Source organism: Protopterus annectens, chromosome 9.part0 (genome assembly GCF_019279795.1).
Source record: "Protopterus annectens isolate FY-2018-M chromosome 9.part0, PAN1.0, whole genome shotgun sequence".
Lineage (NCBI taxonomy): Eukaryota > Metazoa > Chordata > Ceratodontiformes > Protopteridae > Protopterus > Protopterus annectens.
In genome coordinates, this window is record NC_056743.1 from 553,298,438 (window position 1) to 553,322,869 (window position 24,432).

Genomic DNA, 24,432 nt, shown 5'->3' on the forward strand with positions numbered 1-24,432 from the left:
ATTCATCACTTGTTCTTTCCTTTAGGTAAGTCAGAGAACAATGACATAAGTAGGAGGATCTGAAAAATTAGTCAGCAACATTTGACAAAGGCAAAAAGTCAAAATCATAAATATAATTGTTTATTTTGGAAGATGTGTTTATTGCTTTAAGGATGAATGACAAACTGAAATTCTTGTTAATGGAGAAAACTAAACAAATATATAATAATGTGCTTAAAATAAAATAGCCTGTATTTAAGAGAATATAAAAGAAATTAATAATGTCTTGGAGTTTGGCTAAAATTAATGTTCTTACAGATCAGGATGAAGAGAATTTTAAAGTGATCAAAGAAAGGGGAAAGATGTCACTAAGGTAAACCAAATGTGATTTGTCAAATAAGAAAACAGAAGATTTGCAACCCTCCTCAAATAACAGGAAATATAATGGGAATGGGAATTTAAAACAAACGATAGGAAAGTGGTAAAAGGAATTTCACAAATCAGTTGCAGTTGACATTTTCATTTTATTTATTTTGCATTTATTTACTGGGTTTGTCCAAATGGGTTTAGTCAAATAATCCTTTTTAGCCAAGGCCCAGGGAGAAAAATCCCAGCATATTAAAAATATGTTAAATAGACATTCAGTAACATACATGAAAAGGCATTTAATAATATATATTATACCATGACCCCCCCATTAATATTCCAAAACGTGCACGCTGATTGATCAGCGTGCACGTTGTAAATCGACTTATACTAATGGAAAAAGGTCCAGTCGCCCGGACTTTTTCCATTAGTATAAGTCTTTTTTAAAACACTGTCTCGCTATGTTAAAGGAGTTTAACATAGCGACACATGTTTAAAAAAAGCAATGGAGATCTCCGCTGCTTTTTTTAAAGCTGTCTTGCTATGTTAAACTCCTTTAACATAGCGACACAGTGTGTAAAAAGCAACGGAGATCTTGCTTTCTCCGTTGCTTTTTTCAAAACTGTCTCGCTATATTAAATGGGTTTAACATAGCGAGACAGCTTTAAAATAAGCAATGGATATCTCCGTTGCTTTTTTTAAAGCTGTCTCGCTATGTTAAACTCCTTTAACATAGCGACACAGTGTGTAAAAAGCAATGGAGATCTTGCTTTCTCCGTTGCTTTTTTTAAACCTGTCTCGCTATGTTAAATGGGTTTAACATAGCGAGACAGCTTTAAAATAAGCAATGGATATCTCCGTTGCTTTTTTTAAAGCTGTCTCGCTATGTTAAACCCATTTAACATAGCAAAACAGTAAAAAGCAACTGAGATCTTGCTTTCTCCGTTGCTTTTGCCCACAGCTCTGATGTACTGCGTAGGCATGCGCAGTACATCAGAACTTCCGCGGAATACCAGACAGCTGCAGAAGGGCAGCAAGGAGGCATTATACAATGCCATTATTTAAGAAAAGTAATTATTTTTTTTCTTAAATAATGTCATTGTATAATAGCAATAACCCACTTCTGGGTGTGGGTAATGCTGGATTTACCCACGGTTGGCTTTGTTTGGTCCCTCGGGCTTCGCCCTCAGGACCAAACCATGCCAACCGTGGGTAAATCCAGCATTACCCACACCCAGGTGTGGGTTATTGCTATATTAACAACAAGACCTATTTTTGTTAAATAGATTAAATCCATATGAAAGTCAAATATAAAAGATACTTTATGCATTAGTAAATGGTGAACCTTGAACATATTAGTGTCTTGACTGACAGAAAATAGATCATGTGATTAGTGCTTACAAATTAAAAAAAGGGGGAGTGAGGGACAAAACTAGGCAGACGATGCTAATGCTGTAGATATGAGGAGAGTATCAATATAGATTTATATTAGAGGTATAGAGGTAGAAGGATCGCAGTGTCACAAAATACTGTATATATCTAGGAGATACAAGTAAAACTATTCCTGTATTGGTGAAGACTACTTGAGGGGCACAGGATTCAGTGCAAAAGAAATGGATTGATGATATGGCAAGCTGAAGACAATAGCATTTGTAGCATTTACCCTAGAGATTTACAGGAGCAGATCCATTGATTTCCTAGATGAAGATGCAGCTGTGTTTTAACTGAGTTTGCAATCTAAAGGGATTTCGATGGTGGTGGGATTACAGAGAAAAGAATAAAGAATGTAAATATGGTTAATACTGAGTGACCAAAAAATGTCAGACAAAAATGAAAGCACCAGAAAGTGTAGAAGGGGGCCAAAAGAAAAGAAAAACAAACAGAAAAAGCAGAAAAACAACAACTTTAAGAAGTGAACAGAATGGAAATATTAGGAGATGAAGACAAACAGCGGCATTCATTATAAGTAGATGTCTAAAACAGTTTAAAGATTTCATCATCAGTGTCATTGGCTCAGCAGTTAGCTAGCACACCCACTTTTCCTAAGAGCTATTACCTCTCTTCCTGTACAAGCTGCTTAGATTCATTCTCTATTACTGACACTGCACTACAAAATGAAATGGTGCCAAACACGTGAGTGTACCCTTCTTAAGCTAAAAAATTAAACAAAAGGCCCCATTTGCTTTGCATCATTTGATGGTAGCTCAGTGGTATGACATTTACTGAAAAGGGATGGAACTCGTCATTTAAATACAAACTTATTTATCTGCATACATATTTGCAAAATACATCTTTAGAACTAAAAATTAAATTTTACTTTGAACATTCTCTCTCCCCACTCATTCTGTCACAAGTAACATTTTGTCTCCTTTATTACATCATTCAAAACATATTTCTTACTATGCAATACAAATAAAACTTTCCTCAAAGCCATGCAGAAGTCATGCATATTATGTCAGTTTTCTCTTTTTCATATTCCGTCTGTATTCACCAGAGGACTGCATTTACAGTTTCTTATTTCATAGCAATTACACTTTATATATTCATGTTATTTCTTCTAGATTTTTTTTATTGTCTCGCACTTTATAATTATATGATATATTGTTTCTTCAATGTAACAGCCATCTTCCTAGTGTAAACTTTCTTCTAACTTTTTACATTTCATATTTCCTTTAATTTTTATTTTTTTATTTTTTTATTTATCATTTGTTGACCGGGAAAGTCCGACTAGGTTCCACAGAGCCTGTTTTCAGCGGAGGCCCGGGGAGAAATGCTCCAGATGCATGTCTTTGGAATGTGGGAGGAAACCGGAGTACCCGGAGGAAACCCACGCAAACACAGGGAGAACATGCAAACTCCACACAGAAGGCACCCCAGCCGAGAATCGAACCGGAGAACCTCTTGCTGTGAGGTGACAGTGTTAACCACTGCACCACTGTGCCGCCCTTTAACTGATAAGTTATCTGTTACAAACCACACAAGATATTTGAAAATGTTATTTTTACTTTTCCTGAAATGCCTTTTTCATAAGTTCATAGGTAGGTCCTAGGCTATCAGCCCTAGGACCTATACAAGCCTAGCCAAAAAGGTACCCTGGCTTTCGCCCCCAAGAAAATTATTTTCCCATGCCCCTGTCGAGCAGAGCCACAGAGGCGATCACCAGGGTGAATTTCCTATTTTCAATCCAGTCATTAAGATTTTTTTTTTTAAGAGTGCTAATGAGGAGCTTTGTTTTATATAGATAGGTAGTTTGTTCCAGAGTATGAGAAGTCTCTGGGACAGGAATCTTTCCCTCCAGCATGTTCTGTTTATTATGGTGACAAGGTTTAGGTCCCTAGAGCATATAGCTTGGAGGGATTAGGATTTCTTTAAGTGGAGCATATCCAACATCTCTGGGTTTAACATAGTTTTGTATGCTAAGCAGAGATCGCCTCAGAGTAGGAATTTTTTGAGATGTTCTGCATAGGGCATCTGTTTGAGGCCGGTAATCCTCTTCATGAGGTATTTCTGCTGCCTTTCCAGTTGTTGTAGATGTCTTGTGACGTACATACCAAAAGGGGCGTTGTACTCTATAATGGGTCTAATGACTGATGAGTAAATGGGAACAATGACCTCTTTTTTCCTAGATGAGAAACCTATTGTGATGAGGTGTGCCATGTAGAAATATTTCCTGACTACTGTTGAGATGTAATTATCAACTGTCCACCTGTGTCCCAAGGTCTCATCACACTTTCAGTGTTAAGTAGAATATCACCTATGTGCTAGCTCATGGGTACAGAGTTTTTCCAAAGGGTATGACAGTGCACTTTTTGGCATTGAGCTTGAGGCCATAGCTTTGACACCAGGCATCTGTCTCACCGAGGCCCTTTTGTAGGATGTCCACATCGTTAGGGGTTTCAGTTAGGGATCCTAGTCTGCAGTGATCTGCAAACTTCGTTAGCCAAAGAACTTCTGTGTTAGCCTGTACCTCAGAAAAGTAGATACCAAACAGGAGAAGACCTAGGACTGAACCCGGTGGTATTCCACTTCTCACTGGTCTGAAGTCAGATTTGGAGTCTGCTACTTTCACAGTGTGGGTTCTGTCAGTGAGCCAGATGGCATCCCATCTTATGACATAGGGATTTATACCTAGTTTAGTGAGTTTATCTATAATTCCAGACTGGGGGATGGTGTCAAAAGCCTTGGCAACATCGAGATAGGCTGTGTGAACCACCTTACCCTTGTCTACGGCTTTGGTGACTGCTTCAAATATGTCTATCAGGTTTAGGAGACATGATCTGATTTTTACAAACCCGAACTGGGTAGGGTCCAGAGTTTGAAAATGTATTTGTTTATAAGTTCCATGATGATATGTTCCATGGCCTTGCAGACCAGGCTCATTAGGGGTGGTAGTTCCTGGGGTTCGTGTTGGCTCCCTCTTTGTGGAGTGGGATAACCGTCGCTGTGCACCATTCAGTGGGCACAAAGCCTGAGGTCAGGCTGTGATTGAGCATGGTGCTTAGGTGGGATGCCAGTTCATTCTGCAGTTCATGTAGAACGCAGCCTAGTATGTTGTCAGGTCCCATGGATTCTGTATTCTTGGCTTTGGCGAGTGTGGTTTTTACCTGTGCAGCCATGATTAAAGGAACTTTGCATTCTTCTGGTATGGAGATGGGCCCTTTATGGGGTGAGAGGGGGCTAAAGTTAGCACTGAACCTATCTGCCTGGATGTTGGCACTATCAGTTTTCCACTTAATATAAAAATTTGTGAACAAAAATAAAAAAGCTCATTATTGGCTTTCTTTTTTCTAAAAATAGTTAATCATGTTTAAGAATTCTGTTACTTGATCAAAATACTTTGAAGAAAGCACATTAAAAAAGTCAAAACAACTTGCAGCAAACCTCAAAGGTTCATTAAATTAACTATTTGTTCACAAAAATATTTATTTTTACCATTAGTTAGACTTAAGGCCAACTTTTTCTAATTACCTTACAATTCCAGTATGACTTTTTTTAAATCAATACCATATCCTCAGCCTGGGCTAGTTTTCATCTATCATTATTTATATTAATTAATGTTATTATTTTAGGCTGCAACATTAACAACTTCATCAACATTATTATTATTATTATTATTATTATTAATTATCTTACCATTTATTAGACAGAACAGGTATTTCTGGATTTTGCAATCAGTTTCTTGAACAAAGTTACAATTGATTTCCTATATGATAACACTGAAGACTGTCCATGCTTGTTTATGATCAACATTGTCATGGTTGCTTCTATCATCCCATATTGTGATTATACACTGTCGCTCTCTCTTCTCTCATTTTACTATGTAACAATTTATATTATTATGCTTAACTATTTTGCTACAATTAATTGCATACATACTTCTATGTTTTCTAAATTTAACTATTCTTTCCTGCATATTTTTTCTGAATATCTTGTCATGTGTGTTGCACAAAGGTTCTGTTTTCCAATTTCCCAGGTATTCTTTTTTACTCTCTTCTGTATAAATCTGATTATTCCATTCATTTCCATTGTTCACCTGATCATAAAGTACCTTTTCACCCTTATTTTTCCTTGGAAAAATCTATAATCGAAGATGTTTTCTCCTGATGTAGACTATCCATTTATCATGGCTGTAACCTCCCTTCTATTCCTCCATAGTAATATTATCATGTAATTTCAGCACTATTCTGTTTAACATTTTTACTTGGCAATCCTTTTCATTTTTCAGCAATTCAAACATGCTTCATATATACTCGAACTAATTATATAATGTCATTATCTGTAATTATTTTCTTTCTTTATCTTCTAATTTTTTTCTTCCTTTTTAACATTTTAGATAAATGCATTTGTTTCCATTCAGGAAATGTTTTGTTTTACCATATTAGCATATCCGGCATTTTCTTTTTTTTTTTTTTTTTCTTGCATCTCTCTTCCATGTTTCAAGAAATCATTTTTATGCGATACATTTACTTTTATTCCTTATTGCTTCCTTGATTTCTTGTTAACCATTTTTCAAACTATGGACATTCTTTCTTTATGTTTTTTTTTTTTCATAAATTTCACCAACATAAAACATAATAGCTTATATTGTTATAGTTTCATACTTTCTTCATCTTTTTTTTTTTTTTTTGCATTTTTCCTACCATATAATTTTTTTTTCTATTATACTTCCTCCTCTATATATACAGCTTTTCTCTTCCTTAAAAGTAGTCCAGTAAATAGTGAAGTAAATTTTTGTGTGTGTGTTTTGTTTTATTTATCTTCATATCACCATATCTTATCAATTATTGATATTCCTTAATTTTTGTCCCTTTTCTTTTCCTTATGTTGTTGTCTCTTTCGGCTTATCCCGGCCAGGGGTCGCCACAGCGGAACTCCGGTCTTGTTAATGTTTGGTAGTGGATTTTTACGTGCTGAGTTACCAGCCCTGACGCACAACCTTCAACGAAGGCACGCCCATTCACGCATGCCTCCACACAGAAGACGCTCTAGCTGAGAATCGAATGTGCTGTGAGGCGACAATGCTTTTCATAGTGTTAGTGGATACATACAACATTGTTAGTAGAACAGTCAGTGTTCTTTTTCACAATCAAATCTATTATCAACAATCTTTATATCTTAATTGCATGTGTCTAGAATTTTTATATCCTAATTTCTAAAAAAAAGACTGCTATCCTACAACACCTGTCTGTGCCAGATGTCCATATAACTTCTCTTACCAGACTTTTGACACTTGACTTTTATTTTTTTTTTGATAAATCTAACATGCATCAATGAAATAATATTGCCTTATATTATATCATACCATGTTTTTAAATGACTAAACTTTTAAAAATCATGTTATAAACTATTTACATTTAGGAGAACAGCCTGTGAGTTATCTGTTATCTTTTGCAGAATTTTTTTTTTTTGTTATTTTTTTTCCCTCTCTGTTCTTCACCCTCCTCCTGTTTTGCCTTTGGCATTTTTTCATAACTGAATTTCCTTTTGCTGTGCCATTTTTCTCTGCACTGGAAATCCTTGCTTTGGAAAAAAGAAAAGAAAAAACACATGCACATCGCATAATAGTTTCCCTTTGACTCACAACAAAACTATCAGTTTCTAACCCTTGTACTCAGTCTCTTTTCATCCACTAGCTTTCTAATATCATGTGCATTACTGCACTTTTCCTTCAAATCTTTTCCAGTATCCCACTGTGTTCATTAGGCATTTTCCTTTCAATTTGCAAACTGAAGTCATTAAGAATAAATTTTACCCACAGCACACAGTTTTACTATTCCTAATTTTTATATTTGTCCCATTGTTGTTGTTGTCTTTCGGCTTTTCCTGGTTAGGGGTCACTACAGTGGAACTCCGGTCCGCTAATGATTGGCAGTAAATTTTCATGAATGCCGAGGTGCCAGATCAACGTTCAACCTTCAACGAAGGAAAGCCCATTTACGCATGTCTTTTCAATGCCCATCCAACTGCGGGGAGGACATGCAGACTCCACACACAAGGCACTACCTGTACTCCAGCCAAGAATCGAATGGGAGAACCTCTTGCTGTGAGGCAACAATGCTACCGCTGCACCACCACAGAAGTCTCATTTATAAAACCCAATTGTTTTAGCAAACTGTCAAAGTTCATGCAACTGTTTCTAGAAGTGCTCTTCTTTGCTCTAATTCTCATTACAGTTCTTTTCATTGCTGCCTCTATTCTAAAAGTATCTTTGCCTTCTTACCTTATTGTGTTAGAATAGCACTTGTTTATTGCCACTCTCTGCAAAAATCCAAACAGATATCATTTGGCTGCTACAATAGCCACATTCATATCTTGTATCATCTTCCATTCAGCAGCAATCAACTTCTATGTGATATTACTTCAGGGACTTGCCTTTCTAGTCACCTGATGACTCCTCCTAATTTATCAGACAGTCAAACATATCATTCTGCAAATCATCTCTTTGCAAATTAATCATACAGACCTCTGAAGACCTATTGATTCTTTTTAACTAATGTCTGCTGTACCACTAACATCTTTTTCCTTCAGCCTTGCTACCTTATTACCTTGCTCTGCCATGCAATTTCAAATCAAATGGCAACCCCTACTCAAGAAATATTGCACTTTTCCTGTTGAACTAGCCAAATTTCCTTTTGTGAGTATGAAACCATCCTGGGTCCTCCCTGAACTACTAAAAATGTTAGACTACCAGGAAAAAAATACAGAGAAGGAAGAAGCAGCAGCGCAGAATCTAAAACGAATTTACCAGAATGTACTGTGCAGTTTGTAAAAGTCAACAATGAAGTAGGGGTTAAAGAAACAAGATCTTCAAAAGATGCCCTTTAAAATGAGTTAACTCCTAGGAGGCACAAGTTTCACTTTATACATAAATAGGATAGACGCAATTAGAGGGAAATCTTTTGCCTGAATTATCACATTCTCAAAACAAAACATAACTGTATGTAATAAAGACATTGTGGACTCTCTGAAGTTTATTAGCTGAGACTTAGCAGTGTCAGTAGATCAAAGTGACAAGCCAAGTCAAGGAGAAATACCGGGTATCATTAAAAAGAGTCCCGTATGTTTAAAACACCACTTCAGAATAACAAAACTCCAGTAATGTTAAATAAAAAACTCTCAAATGCTTTCTGCAATTACCTTGTGTAGGGAAATAATCACAGAGGAGACAAATAAGATAAAAAGTATTACACAAACATCGCAGGTAAATTTTTGGTATTCTAATGACCTCCATAAACTTCGGAGGAAAACAACTGCATAATTTGGAGATCTACTGGGTAGGCCGGAAAGAAGAACATTGGAAATAGCATAATGAATAGTGGTGACTAGCTAAAGACACATATGTGGCTGCAAAAGAAAAAAATGCAAATACCAGGACAAGGTGGTAAAAACAATATCTTAGAATGCAGCTGGTCTAAGGAATTAATCTGGAGATAAAAATTTGTGTAATTTCTTTTAACTGTTTGATGTAATATATTTGCAGGAAACATATTAGAATATTTTGATCAAAGTTCAAAATGTTGAATGTTTTGGTATTATGGAAACAGATAGTAGGAATACTGGGAGATGTTATGCGGCTTATTAGAGTTAACTAGTAGGAGGCCGAGTTAAAATAGCTTATACTAGCAATGTACATGAGATATTAAATAGGAAAATGGCAATGATGATTGTCAGTGATATATTGTATGGGAAAAATAAATGACAAGAGACACTCTGATGTACAAAGATGTGTTCCTCATAGACAAAGAAACATGAAAGATATCATCATATATACTGACCTAAACTTAGGAATAGATGCATTTAGCAATTTTGTAAAATACTAGAAAAATAAATAGAATTAAGATGAAAAATATATATATACCGGGATTCAAAATGTAATAAGCAGAAAGCTGAATTACTTCAAAATGACACATTGAATTTCACTACTATAAAAATGTCTGCAATGTCACTATAAAGAATGGCGGGTACAGATTCTTAATAAATTCAGTCATGAAAATGATTGATGGGTATACATCCTTGCAAAAAACATGGAAGGTTCAGAATTTGTTTTCCATCAGGAAGAAATATAGGTAAATAGTCTACATTTAAGGTAAAACAAGAGAAGATAATTTTCTCTCATCTTGAACATTCAATGTACAGAAGCATTGCTAGGGTGGGGCATAAAGAGGGCAACTGCCCTGGACGTAAAGTGTTAAGGGGTGTTGTCAACCAATCCCGATCGCTCTTTAGTGTATTATGCTTTTAAAATTGGTATTGTATTTGCACTCAAACCTGAGCACTGTAGCTCTGCGTGATGTAAACTGCTATAGTTTAAAAGCAATAAAATAAATAAAAAAAAAACAGATACTACTTGTATGGCATATATTTAATACTGAGAGAAACTGCAGCCACTTTAAAGAAATTAAAGGTAAATCAAAGGTAAGTTAGTGTATTACAAACAGGCATTGCAATATGAAATGAGACTAAAAAAAAAGCATTGTGGAAAAATTATTTAGGGTCATAGGAAGTAAGGAAGAAGGAAGAATGTAAGATTTTCATCCACTATCATTCCTAATAATTTAAATAATAATAATAATAATAATAATAAAATAAGTGACTTCAATGGTTGTATTACTAGAGAGAGAATTTTAAATTTTGTTCTTTTCATGAGAGAGAGCAATTTTGGGGAAAGGTTGTATTGGTTTGGGGGTGGTGGAGGGAGATGAACTTGAGTTTTGACATATAAAGCCATGTTCAGTGGCTATTAAAGCTTCCTGAGAAATTTTTGGGAGATGTGTCAGGCAACCTGATGTGCGTATGAGTGTGGAGTCATCTATGTATTGCATTGTATTAGGGAGGCCTGCTGTGTGGATGTGTAGAGGGTGTTAGCAAGATTGTTAAAGAGGAGGAGACCAAGGATTGAATCTTGTGGTACACTTGTGGTGTATGCTTGAAAAACTGGATAACCCATAAATGCCTGTCCTAGGTTCCTAAGTCTATGTTGTAACTTAAGCAGAACTTGTCAAAAGGGTTCTAATCATTCACAGAAAATATACTACCTATGCAATAACCTAATATGTTTTATCAAACAAAGTGCCTCCCTAACTTCATTCAAAAATAACATTGATGACTGGATGGAGATTATTAAATTCTTCCCTGTTCTTGCTCCTATGTCCTATATATACACATAGGAACAGATAGTGAGAACATTTATACCAGTATGACCACAGATTTGTCATGGCAAGTGCCTTAAAAGAGAGTTCTATGCCAACTTAGAAAAATATATAAAACTGACAGTACCTAAGAGATCTAAATATAATGGGGGCTGAAAAGCAAACCACTCTGTTGGTCCAACATAAACTCTACAAAATAAAACTCTTGAGTATACATCAGATAAGAATAACCCCAATTTTTCTAAAAACTTTGAAGATGCTATGAGGATTACTAAGGCAGCCCATGAACTTACTTTATCATCTGAAACAAAAAGTAGTCAAAATTCTTTCTTTAGCTATGTTTGTGAACCAAGAAATAATGACCAACATGTCTCTGAACTTACTCAAAATAGCACCACCTACATTGACCCAGTAGATAGTCAACATGGTAGAAAACAAATTCTGAGCAAACTTTAACCCAGATATGACTATTCAAAGCCCTCTTATCCCTGTAGTTCTTAGACTTCCCATCCTCACTAAAAATCATTTAAAAATTGCAATACAGCATCCATGGCACTTGATAATGTACCTAGCTATTTTAGTAAACTGTTCTCTACAAGTTCTGGTAGAACCACTAATTAAACTATTTAACCACTGCTTAACAACTAATCCCTGAGCTTTGGCATTCAGCACTACAATACTCAACAAGAATGGCCCATCTACTTACCCTGAAAGTTACAGACCTGTAAGCCTGAATAGTCTTATTTGCAAAACTTGCGGGCCTGTTATAACTGACCTGATAAACAGTGAAAATAAATTCTCATCAATCTAGACCCTCAGCCATTTGACTTTGTTACAAGTAAATCATGATTAATGAATCTGGTTAACTTCTTTGAAACAGTAACTCGAGCTGTTGGCAGTGTCCATGTGGTCCTCACAATGTACCAGACCTAGCCAAGGCCTTTGACACCATAATGCATACTAGTATAATTGTCAAGCTAAATTAATTACAAATAGATACCTGAATGGTAAGATGGATAGAAAAACAGATGCAGAGCAAAACCCACATTTTTGTAGTGGCAGGTACCTCATCACTGAAAATGCATGTAACCCGTGGTGTGATACAGGGCTCTGTTCTGGATCTCACTTATTTGGCATTTACTGTTCTGATCTCCAGAGTAAGAATTAAGATCTTTGGCTGAACAAATTTGTAGATCACTGTAAACCAAGAGATATTGCCAAGTCACTCCCAGACACCCAAGCCTTGCAACAAAAACTTACACTTTTAAATAACTGGTCTTCTAAAAATGAGCTTAAATCATATGATAACATGTGCAATATTTTCACATGGTGTAAACTAATATGCCAGTGACAATACCCAGTTCAAAGTAAGAATGTTGTTATAAATCTTAGAAATTGTGATGTCCATTTTTGATCATAATGTAGCAGCAGTATTCAGAAAATCCTTCTCCTTTGTGTAAGCCATTGCCAAGGGAACAGCATCCAGAGCCAAATAACCACTGGCCAACTGCATTCAGCATTGATTAGGCCAGCTGCTGAATACAATGCCTGTTTTTAATGTCCATTGCCAGACATATCAAAAAAGTGGAAAGACCCCAGAGGTTCCTAACTAAAACATCACTGGATTAAAAACTTTAAGCTGTCAGAAAACTAAAGAATCTGTATCCTATACTCAGTCTCTTATAGACTCCTGAGTGGAGATGTCTGCTTGGAATTTTAAGCCATTAGGGACCAGTGGCCCTGGATCTTTTCTATTTCTACAAATTAGATAGACCACAAATATCAGAATAAGGGAACTAGATGTTCACCAGAAGATAAATAAAACAAAATTGATGAATAGGTTCATTGCACCTGTGCCTCCCACACCTTTGGTGCAGATGCCCACTGCAAACTAGGTGGCATGATACTTTTTCTTCATTCAAACAATAACTGGATGATTGAATATGTATTGACAATTTCACCCCTGACTTGATTGGCCTAGCCAGAAATCTGAACAGAGCCATAAAAATAGGGAGACAAAGGCCCAAAAATAGTGACAGATTTTAAATATTGGTCTTATAAACTTAAAAATTTGATAAATAACATGCTCTCCATTAGTATAAATTTTATGAAGGGTATGAAATCTGAAACTCAAATCCCTGTCATTATTTTCTGATTTCCATCCTCAATGATTTGTCAGTAATGTGACAGAAAACCAAACATTTATGAGGAATAGACCAAAAATATGAGGCAAAAAATCTGGACATTCTGGCCTACCTCAAAATAGATAAGCTTTACCCTGAAGACGGGTAATGGTAAGGAATAAATTGTAAATACAGTCAATTGCCTTGTTTTTCCTAAAATTCTATTATCCTAGACAAACTCTGCATGCACTGTTGATATGTGCACCCTTTCTGACTCAACAGATCCCCTCCCCTAGCAAGAGAGGTTTTTCACTTGTATAACTGGGATTGGAAGGATGTAATTATCTTCATGGCTACAGACTGAATAATGTATGAAACCTGCATCCATCATTCTAAGGTTTAATAAGATAAAAAACACCAGTTTATAAGGTTTAATAAAATCTCACCAGTTTGCCTTTGAGAAAACATACAACTCTTTCCACAGTAGCACACAAATTAATTTTGCATAGCACAAAATGATACTGCTATTAGCTTGCTATGAAGTCTAAATCTCAAAATGCACTTGCTCAAAGCACTCCTTAAAATGGAGAACATCGACATCTCTGCTGTAACAGAGACCTGGTTCAAGGCAGCAGAAAGCACCTCTGTACTACCAGGCTATAACTCATTCCACACCTTTCGGCCCAAGAACTTGGCGGTGATGTTTCCATATTCATAAAGGATGTGCACACCTCTAGACTTGTAGCCCAACAAAATGCAACAGAGATACTTCAGGTGCAGCTAACACTGTGTAAGACAGTGAAACAGGTCATAGCCTGCTGTAGGTCACCAACCATGTCCCAAGACTCACACTCCACATTCCTAAGCAACCCGGAGAATATTAGGGTCCAACCTAACACACTCATACTGGGCAACATCAACTACCCCTCCATTAACTGGGAAAACTACTCATGTACCAAATCACTTGCCCAACATTTCCCGGAATTCATTAATTCCAGTGCCTTGGACCAGCTCGTTCTTACCCTCACTAGAGGTAGCAACATCCTTGACCTGGTCATTACTAACATGGGCAACCGCTGCTCTACACCAATAGTCAGCTCTTCCCTGGTTAGATCAGACCACAAACTGATCACCTTGGAAATCCACATCCCTACAACCCCCCCCCACAAATGTAACTACCATGAAAAACTTCTCCAAAGCTAACTTTGGGCTCCTAAAAACAGAGGTGGCTAACCCATGCAAATGGAGAATAGTTGCATGACCGCCGAATCATACACCAATGCACTGTATGAACACAATCACAAATGCATGGATCTTGCCAAACCCAATATAACCAATACGCTCTCCTCCAAAAAAAGAAAGCCAATCTTATGGTCCCCTGCCATAAAAATCTCTACAACAGGAGGAGGAAACTGATGCAGAATAAGGTGAAGTCCCAAGACTGGAAAAACTCCCTTACCAGCCTCACCAAAAAGTTGAGATCCCTCATCAAATCCTCTAAATCTAGCTATGAAAACAGAATTGCAACAGATAGTAAAGACAACCACAAGGCCTTCTATACTTATGTAAATAATCTCCATGGCAATACCCAGATTTGCTCTGAGCTATTGCATAATGGCACCTCTTATACCGACCCAACAGATATTGCCAATATACTGGCTGACAGATTCAGTGCCAACTTTACCCCTCTCTCCCCCACCATAGGAGCAATCCCAATACCAGTAGATTGCCAGGCATCCAGTATTACTGCTGCATAGGTCAAAACAACACTGTCCAAGGCCAAGAATACAGCTTCTGTGGGACCGGACAATATCCATGGCTGTTTTCTACATGAACTACAAAGTGAACTGGCACCTCACCTGCGTGTCCTGTTTAATCCCAGCCTCATCTCAGGCTTTGTTGCTACCGAATGGCATACTGCTACACTCATCCTTCTCCACAAAGGAGGAATGACTACAGACCCTGGGAACTATCGCCCCATTAGCCTAATGAGTCTGATATGTAAAGCTATGGAATTCATCATCATGGACCTAATAAACAAGGATGTAGGGAATCTCCAAAATCTGGATCCCACATAGTTTGGTTTTGTGAATGGCAGATCATGCCTGCTTAACTTGGTCAACTTCTTTGAGTCAGTTACCAGAGCTGTGGATAAAGCCAAGGTGGTTCATATAGCCTACCTTGATCTGGCCAAGGCCTTCAATACCTTCCCCATTCAGGACTCATAGAAAAACTCACTAAGCTAGGCATCAACCCATAAATCATTAGGTGTGTTGTAAACTGGCTCACAGATGGAACCCACAGTGTGAAAGTAGCTGATTCTAAGTCAGACTGCTGACTAGTCATGAATGGCGTCCCATAGGGTGTGGTCCTGGGTCCTCTCCTGTTTGGTATCTACTTCTCTGAAGTCCAGGCCAGCATGAAGGGACTCTGGCTGACAAGGTTCACAGACCATTGCAAGTTGGGAGCTATTATTAACAACTCTCCAGGTGATGTTGACATCCTAAAGAATGGCCTCACTGAGACCAATGACTGGTGTCAGAACCATGGCCTTAAGCTCAATGCCAAAAAATGTGTCATCATCCCCTTTGAGAAAAACCCGGTTCCATGAATTACCACATCAATGCTTGTCCACTGAACACAGAAGGCATTAGAAGAGATCTGGGAAAAAAGGATGACAGCAATCTCTCTTTAGATCATCACAGTGCCACTGTGGTCAGAAAGTCCTAATATGTGGCACATCTTATTACTAAGGGTTTTGTATCCAGGAAGAAAGTGGTCATTGTCTCCCTCTACTCTGCCCTCATTAGGCCAGTCATCGAGCACAATGCCCCATTTGGCATTACCTCACTAGACACCGGCAACAACTGGAGAGGCTGCAAAAGTACCTCACAAAGAGGATCCTAAGCCTTAAACACTTGTCCTATATGGACAGACTCAAAAAACTCATCTACTAAGAGGCGATCTCTGCTTGACTTACCAAGCCATTTCTGACCCAGCTTTGTTAGAAATGCGACATCTAAAGAAATTGCAAATCTTCACACCAAATGCTCCGGAGACCTCAACCTCATTACCACAATCAACAGAACGTACTGGGGGGACAGGTTCATAACCCCGAGACTGCCCATACTATGGAATAGACTTCCCATACATGTCAAGCAGAGCATTTCACTGACCTCTTCAAGAGAAATCTTGATGAGTAGATGGGAAACAAAAAATTCACCCTGGGGATGACTCCAGTGGCTCTACTTGACAGAGTCACTGGGAACTATGGTCAGTTGGCACGATGCTAGGGTAATCCTATGGCTGGGCTTGTAAAGGCCCCAGGGCCATTAGCTTAGTATACACCCATGGCCTTATTGAACAGACTCCCCATACAAGTAAAACAAAGCCCTTCCATGACCCTATTTAAATATACTTTGGACCAGTGCATGGGGAAAAAAGGAAATTTAGCCCTGGACTGACCCCTATTATCCTAATGGACAGTAGCAGTGTCTAAATGTCTTATCTTGCAGGATGAAGGTGAGATCAAAACAAATAATTCACTGCAAAAGAGAAGTATTTAAATATCAATATGGCAGGGATAGTTAAACACCCATGTGAAGCACAGCTGGGTGACAAACAGAATGCGTGGACATGCTTAAAATATCCTTCAGAGCAATAGCCTAGTACTCGCATTTGAATCTATTTGATATCAGTAAAATAATGTCAATAGCAAATGATATGTCAGCAGTAAAAACAGCTATTAATATTGCAAATGCTGCTGTGGTCTGCGGTAAAACTTGAACAAATTGAATACGCTTACATGATTATTTGGAAAGATAATATGATTGTACCCACTATTGATTTCTGTTGACAACTGAAATATGCCTTCTCCCTAAACACATTACTTTTCTTTTGTGAGCTTATATTTTGAAGGTAAACATAACTGACTGGCTTGATGATTTAAAAGGCAAACTTGTCATTTGTCTCCACCACAGTTTTCTGTACTGTATAGCAAAGTGTACAGCAATTTACTGTTAAACTAGAAACATTTTAAATATATGAAGCAAAATTCCTCTAACCACAGGATTTTTTAATATAAATTGCAAATGAAAGAGTTTGCATAATTCTTTGCCTGAGGGGACACAGTTATTCATTCACAAAAGACATTTGTAAATGATGTGCCTTTTGGCTCTATGGGCTCATTTGTCAGCATTGTCTTATGGAAATTAGGGTCAAATTATCACAGTAAGAAATCTGGTTTCTGTTCATTTCTAGGGCAGCTCTCAGTAGTATGTATTTTAAAGCTATTACATTTAGAGCACTATTAACAAAATACGATCTAAAATCTAATAACAGAAATGTTGTATTTAGTTAGCAATGCTCCACTGGTAACAGTCTCACATATGGGGTACAACATTCACAGCCTGACATACAGCATCAATTTATTCTTTCAGGGTTCACAAATTCATTCTAAAGATGTAGAACCAGAACCTTGTTAAGGAAATTTACCAATTAATGTTCCATTTTAAAAGGAGTAGCTGATCATTTTAGACTGATGCACATATACAGTAGAGATCCGAACATCTCATAATTATCTGATTTATTTCACTACATTTTCCCTGACGCCTGTAACCTCAGCTGCAGTCTACATATATTTCTGTCATATCATGCTAGATCCACTGTGCTTACAAAGAATGCCATTAACTGACAAAAGTAAATCACAGTAAGTATCTGATCTTCATTAAGCAGCTATTTAGGAGTTTCCATATAGAAATATACTGGCGTTGATACTACATTAAATGTATACAAGTTTTAATAGACAGGTTGGCAGAACCATACTTGCCATATTACAAGTGAAATTGCAAGCTTAACAGCTGGTTAAGATTTAAAATTGATAAAACTGACTTTGTTCATTTTACAACTATTATCTGTTGTCTTTATGCACAGACCATGAGTGAAAAGTGTCCCTTGACCAGCCCACCTATCTAGTTATCAAAAATCAGTTAATAAATATATCTATATCTATCTTTATGTCTACATTTATACTTATATCTATATATAGAGTACCTGACAGATTGATGTGCAATGCATCCTGCACTGTAGATTTCACGAGTGACACATATATTCTGTATGCATTTTCTGTAGTTAAGGATTAAAGGTTATATTTGAGTTTTTATTTTTTATTTAAGAATCTTAAGATCTACAGACCAACATGCTGTCAAAACACAAAAAACAAACATACATGACCATATACTATACATTATCAAAACTCAAAACATATAATACTACCCCAAATGATGAGTTCAATGCTAAGCTCAAGCATTACCCGAAATCTACTTCATAATTCAAATGCACTCTTCAGCCTACATAATCAAACCTCAGTTTAAAACTTAAGATACCACAAATACTCCCCTAAACAATCTGAACACAATGTTTAGATTATTTAATGATTCTTTACTGAATGATTCTTTTAACAAAATCATATTATGTAAATGGTTGTACTAGAAAATTACACATTTGTTTAACTGCACTGTATAATTAATCATCTTCTTTCTGCTTTTTCCCGGTTAGGGGTCGCCACAGTGGATCACCTGTCCGCTTAGGATTGTCAGTGGAGTTTTACGGTGTGGAGTTGCCAGCCCGGTGCCCAACCTTCCACAGAAGACACACACATACACACACTCATGCCTAGGGCCAATTTAGAGTGACCAATCCACCTACAGCATATTTATCCTTTTATCTGCATATTCTATATGGCATGATATATTGCATAAATATTCATACTAATTTGTTTTCCGCATTTGTATACATGAACCCACTGTTATGTTTTGTCTTCATATTTATTTATTTATTTATCTATCTTTGTTGTCTGAGACAGATAGCCTTTTTCAGCAGAGACCCAGGGAGAAAAGCTTCAATGTTTATATACATAGGCAATATACAGTATATTGTATATAATATTTCCATCGTGGTTACATACACATTTCTTCATACATAACTAGGTGTAACAGATGATTAATGCTAACCTTATCACCTTATCTCACATATAATCTGCGACTACAGAAAGAGGAAACAATAAAAGATTACCTGTGCATTTGTACCCAGTTATAGCAGACAGAAATAGGAAGGAAAGTAAGGACAGACTGACATTTGGGCTGAGATTAGAAAGTGCTGGTAAAATAAGGGAGAACAAGGATTAAGTAGAGGTAGATAGTCAAGACATATAATCAGTTATATGTTTGCAATAGTAGACAGAAGGGAAGGTATAAAAATTACCACATGGGAATGCAGTGAAGTGCACCTATTTTGTCAGAGCTATTGCAGCTTGCATTTTTTTCAGGATCAGAAATTATCCAGGTGTAGAGCAAGACCAGAACCAAAAATCTTGCAAATGCTTTTTTAGCAGACTTGAAGCATTTATTTTTTATCTTCAATCTTTTGTCTTTGGAGGTTTTCTCTCTGGGCCTCTGCCAAAAAATGGGTCTGTAAACCAACAAATTTTCCCCACTAAACAACAATTAAAAAAAAAAATCTGATATTGTTTTATGAATTTTGGGGAGATTTATATGGACACTGCATGTGCAACTTGTACATATACTGTTTTTACATGCCAAGGAATGAGTAACAGCATGGAGATTTAGGTTCTTAAAAGACATTGTCCTTTAGTTTCAATTAAATTAAGAATGGATTTAGTTTAAGGGCAGTTTTAGCTGGACCAGGGATAATGTGGTGGGGGTGTCAGTTCCTTTGTTTTTTTGTGTGTAGTGTGTAAACTTTACTTTTTTAACATTTATTTACCAGGAAAGTCCGACTTGGAACAAATGCAATTTTCAGAGGAGGCCCGGGGAGAAACACTCCAATCACGTGTCTTTCTAATGTGGGAGGAAACCAGAGTACCTGGAGGAAACCCACACAAATGCAGGGAGGATATGCAGACTCTGCACAGAAGGTACCCCAGCCAAGAATCGAACCAGAGAATCTCTTGCTGTGAGGTGACAATGCAAATGCTGCACAACTGTGCCGTACAGCTTTAACTTTTTTAATAGCACATGAGAGATAAATACAGCAAATAAAAAAATAGGAAAATGCATTAGTTTATGGGAAATTATAGTAACCTTAATGACATCTCCATTCTATTGATAAATTTGAGTTTTTAAGGAATTAATGCATCCAATCCTAAAGGCTCACTGCACACTATATTGAATTTTCAAAGCCTGCATTTCTCCTTAAAAAAATAATTCAGAGGTGGATTGGAGGAGCTTTATCCTGACCTCCAAATCTATATAAACAAAGTCAAGGTTTTGCAAACTAGTGGAGAGGTGAGGGAACAACTTTTATAGTTAAGTATTTAGAGGGGTTGCATCATTTTTTTTTTTAAATTATTTTCACTTTGGTGAATGTATTACCCCGCTAGGCCAAAGTCCTCTTTTAGGGGAGATCTGAGATACTATCCATACTCACTAAGGGAAATTTGGACTTCTACTGCTCATTTCACCAGAAGGGTGCTGGTGTGCTCGTCTGGAAAGTGGATGAGAGAGGTGTATGTTGGCTTGAATCCAGACAGTGTGTTATGTGATTACAGTATTATGGCTTTTATTTCTACACAGACAGGAATGAGAATAGTCCTGTTCATCACAAAATTGTGCTGCAGCAGAACCTGAATTGCAGGCACATTCTTAGGCTGATGCTGTGGTGCATTTGTTTGCTTTGGATGTCATTTCTTGTCCTGATGCTGGTCAGAAAGGAGATGCAGGACTTTAGGAGATACTTCCATTAAAGTCAGTGAGTGAAACTGCTTAAAGGGGCTATACCTCTGTGGCTGTAGCAGTGGAACAGAGCATGGAAGACAGTTTGTTGCTCAGGAAAAGGCCTTTTGTTAGGATTTCAGATAAAACGACAAAAATGTTGGATCATTATTTTGTGTAGGACTTTAAGATAAATGATATTCATTCCTCGATTCAGTTAGGCGCTAAACATTTTTGTGAACTGAGTTTTGAGACTTCTGATTTCTTTACTTTTTTTTTCTGAAACCGCATTCCTAGTTGTACACTAATCCTTTTCAATGAATATTTTTCTTTTAACTTTTTCTTAGGATGTCCTCTGTTTTAAAGAAAATACCTTTCAATTTCAAACATACATACTGTCAATCTGATGTAAGACAATAGTTTTTTCTGCTTTACGTTTTTCTGTTAAGTTAATAAGTGTTAATATTTTTGATGAGAGGAAGATATTGAGTGATGTATGGGAGCTCTGTGTTACTGTAAGTAAACATGATGCTGTTTCACAACATTTTTTTTCCTGTGAATAATAATGCCTATCCCATCAGCATAGTCATTAATAGATCCATCCAAGAATCCTATGTACCTAACCTCTGGAAAAAAGTATACATAGTTCACCTACACAGAGGGGGTAACTCAACTGAGATTTCCAAATTCTACCCTATAGCTATACTGTCCCCCATCTCCAAACACCTTCAAAAATGTCTTCACATACAACACTTAGACTTCCTTCTCAAAAATAACATCCTTTCTCAGACTCAACATGGTTTCAGACCTAGCCACAATACCTCCACTGCCTTATTTTCCTTTATCAATATAGCCAGTAAAGCCCATGATGCTGGTAAAATTGTTTGCACTCTAATGCTGGACCTATCCAAGGCCTTTGATACCATTTGTTCTCAATTTTCCAATATTGGTCTAGAAACTCTATCACTTAACTGGTTTAAAAGATATCCAACAGACAACAGGCTGTAAAATGGATACAATGAATTTCACCTTATATACACAACCATACAGGTGTCACCAAGAATCTATATTAGGACCTCTGCTATTTAACATTATCAACAAATCTTCACTCCTCCTTCCAAGGGTCTCTTGTACAGTACACAGATGGCTCCACTATTATCTGCTCTGCTGAAAACCCTAGACCCCTGCAGAAATCACCCATGCAGTATTAACTGCCACTGACACTTTGCTCCACAATAATCACCTGTCCTTAAACCCCCGTAAGACCAAGCTCATAATATTCACTCCAAAGAAGAAATACTTCAGACAACAAACCTCTAATAAACACCCACTCAAACCACACAAAAATAGAATTAGTTTAATTTTATTAGATTTTTTTATTTTATTTAATAGAATTTGTTTGATAATAGTATATTCCAGTATATATAATTTTCTATGTTTGCTATGTTTACAAAAATTTTCTGTGCTGTCTGTACCAAACCTGTCAATGCTGTTTGTCAGGCCGCTGAATTGTTAACTGTGTTTATAAATTTGTTTTGTTTTGATGATTGTAAATTACCAGACTGTATATTTTTTTCCTATTGTCATGTACTGAGGAGTTTTTCTCCTTGAGCCTCCACTGAAAATGGCTCTGTATGGCCCATTGGACTTTCCCGGTAAGCAAACTGCAAATAACCAAATAGTCTCTCATACAAAATTGCTGGGGGTCATAATAGATGAAAACTTAAAATTTGACATACACATTCAAAATAACATCAACAGAACACACACAAAAAAAAAACTAGGCCTTCTGTACCGACACAATCCATTCCTATCTCCCTTACTAAAAAAGTTCTTGCTTCTACCTTCACTTCTTTATGGTGCCCCGTTACTAACCAGCCTTCAATCATCACTCAGAAATAAGCAAGAAATATGCTATAATAAAACAGCCAAATTTGCAACCAGACCTAACGTCTTTCCACACACCACTCCACTAAAAATGCTTAATAGGTTAGGTAGTAGGGCTGTTCAAGCCAATCTCCAACTAACAATTGCACACAAAATACTCACTAAACCACATGCCTGCCCTGCTCTAAATTCCATATTCTCCCAATATAATCCCAATAGGTCACTGAAATCAGAAAATCACCACCTACTGCAAGACAATAAACCTAAGCTACTAGCTGGCCAACACCTATACTCCATCTCCTGCTAAACATCCATATTACCAAAAGTACTGCTGCCTTTAAACTAGCCCTTTATACTCGCAGTCACTCTACCTAGAATTGGAACTGTGCACAGCCTCGTCCTCCCATAACCTTTTTATTTCCCGCACTTTTCACCTGATATTTTCTCTCACCCACTACTATCCTTCTATCCCTCACTAACTTTCCCCTATCCAAACTATATTGCACTCTCTTTATCCCCTCACATTCAGATAAACTCCAACTCCACCTATTTCTTTTTCTTCCTGCCCTGTAACACCTATATTCTGTGCACTGTTACTCATCATTTCTGTCAAAGCTTAATTCCTCACTATTATACAAGCTTAGGCTGCATGCCTTGCATAACTATATATACAGTACTACTTAGAATCTAGTTTATTGTAATGCACTAATCTTACTTGCTGGAGCTTATCTCCCCAGGCCTCCACTGAAAATGGAAAACAAATGCCAATAAATAAATAAATGTGCTTGAATTACAGGTATTATGCATTATATTGGGAAGATAAAATGAGTTTTATTGGGGATCTAATGCATATCTGAGTGCTATTGAAACTACTGTCTGATATTGCCTACCTAAATGTGATCTCTACTTGACTTACAAAGCCATGCCTGACCCAGCTGTGTTAGAAATGCTGCATCTAAAGAAACCCCAATGCCTCCACACCACATGCTCCAGAGACCTCAATGTCATTACCACAATCAACAGAACATGCTGGAGGGACGGGTTCCTCACCCAGAGACTGCCCATACATTGGAATAGACGTCCCATACATGTCAACCAGTGCACCTCACTGTCCCTCTTCAAGAGGAATCTTGATGACTGGATGGGTAATAGAAAGTTCACCCCAGGAATCACTCCAGTTTGTCTACTTGATAGAGGCACTGGGAATTAACATCGGGTGGCACTATGCCAGGGCACTTCTATGGGCTCGGCTTGTAAAGGCTCCAGGGCCATTAGCCTAGTACACAGCTATGAACCTATGAATATGTACATGAGAAGGATAATAAACTGGAGGGGGATGCTGTTGAGGATTTCCCTGTCGATGAGGTTGAAGTTTCTATTTAGGCACAGATGGAAGTCCCTGTTTCTACTTATGTCAGAGGGGTAAATCATTCACTGTTTCACAATTTCCCAGGAGTGAATGTTTAGGGTTACGTTTCAGGAAAGAGTCTTTACAGATATTGCTCTTTCTTCACTGGTCAAATATGCTATTCTCATAGATATGGAGAGTTATTCGGTGTTATACCAGACCATTAAGTTTCCTACTTCAGAACAACCTTTTAAGAGAAATATAAGTAAGAATGAAGAAGGGAATGTTTTGCTGATAGTGACATAAAGGAAGATACTCAGATAGATGCTCAGCTGATAATAAAAGGGAGA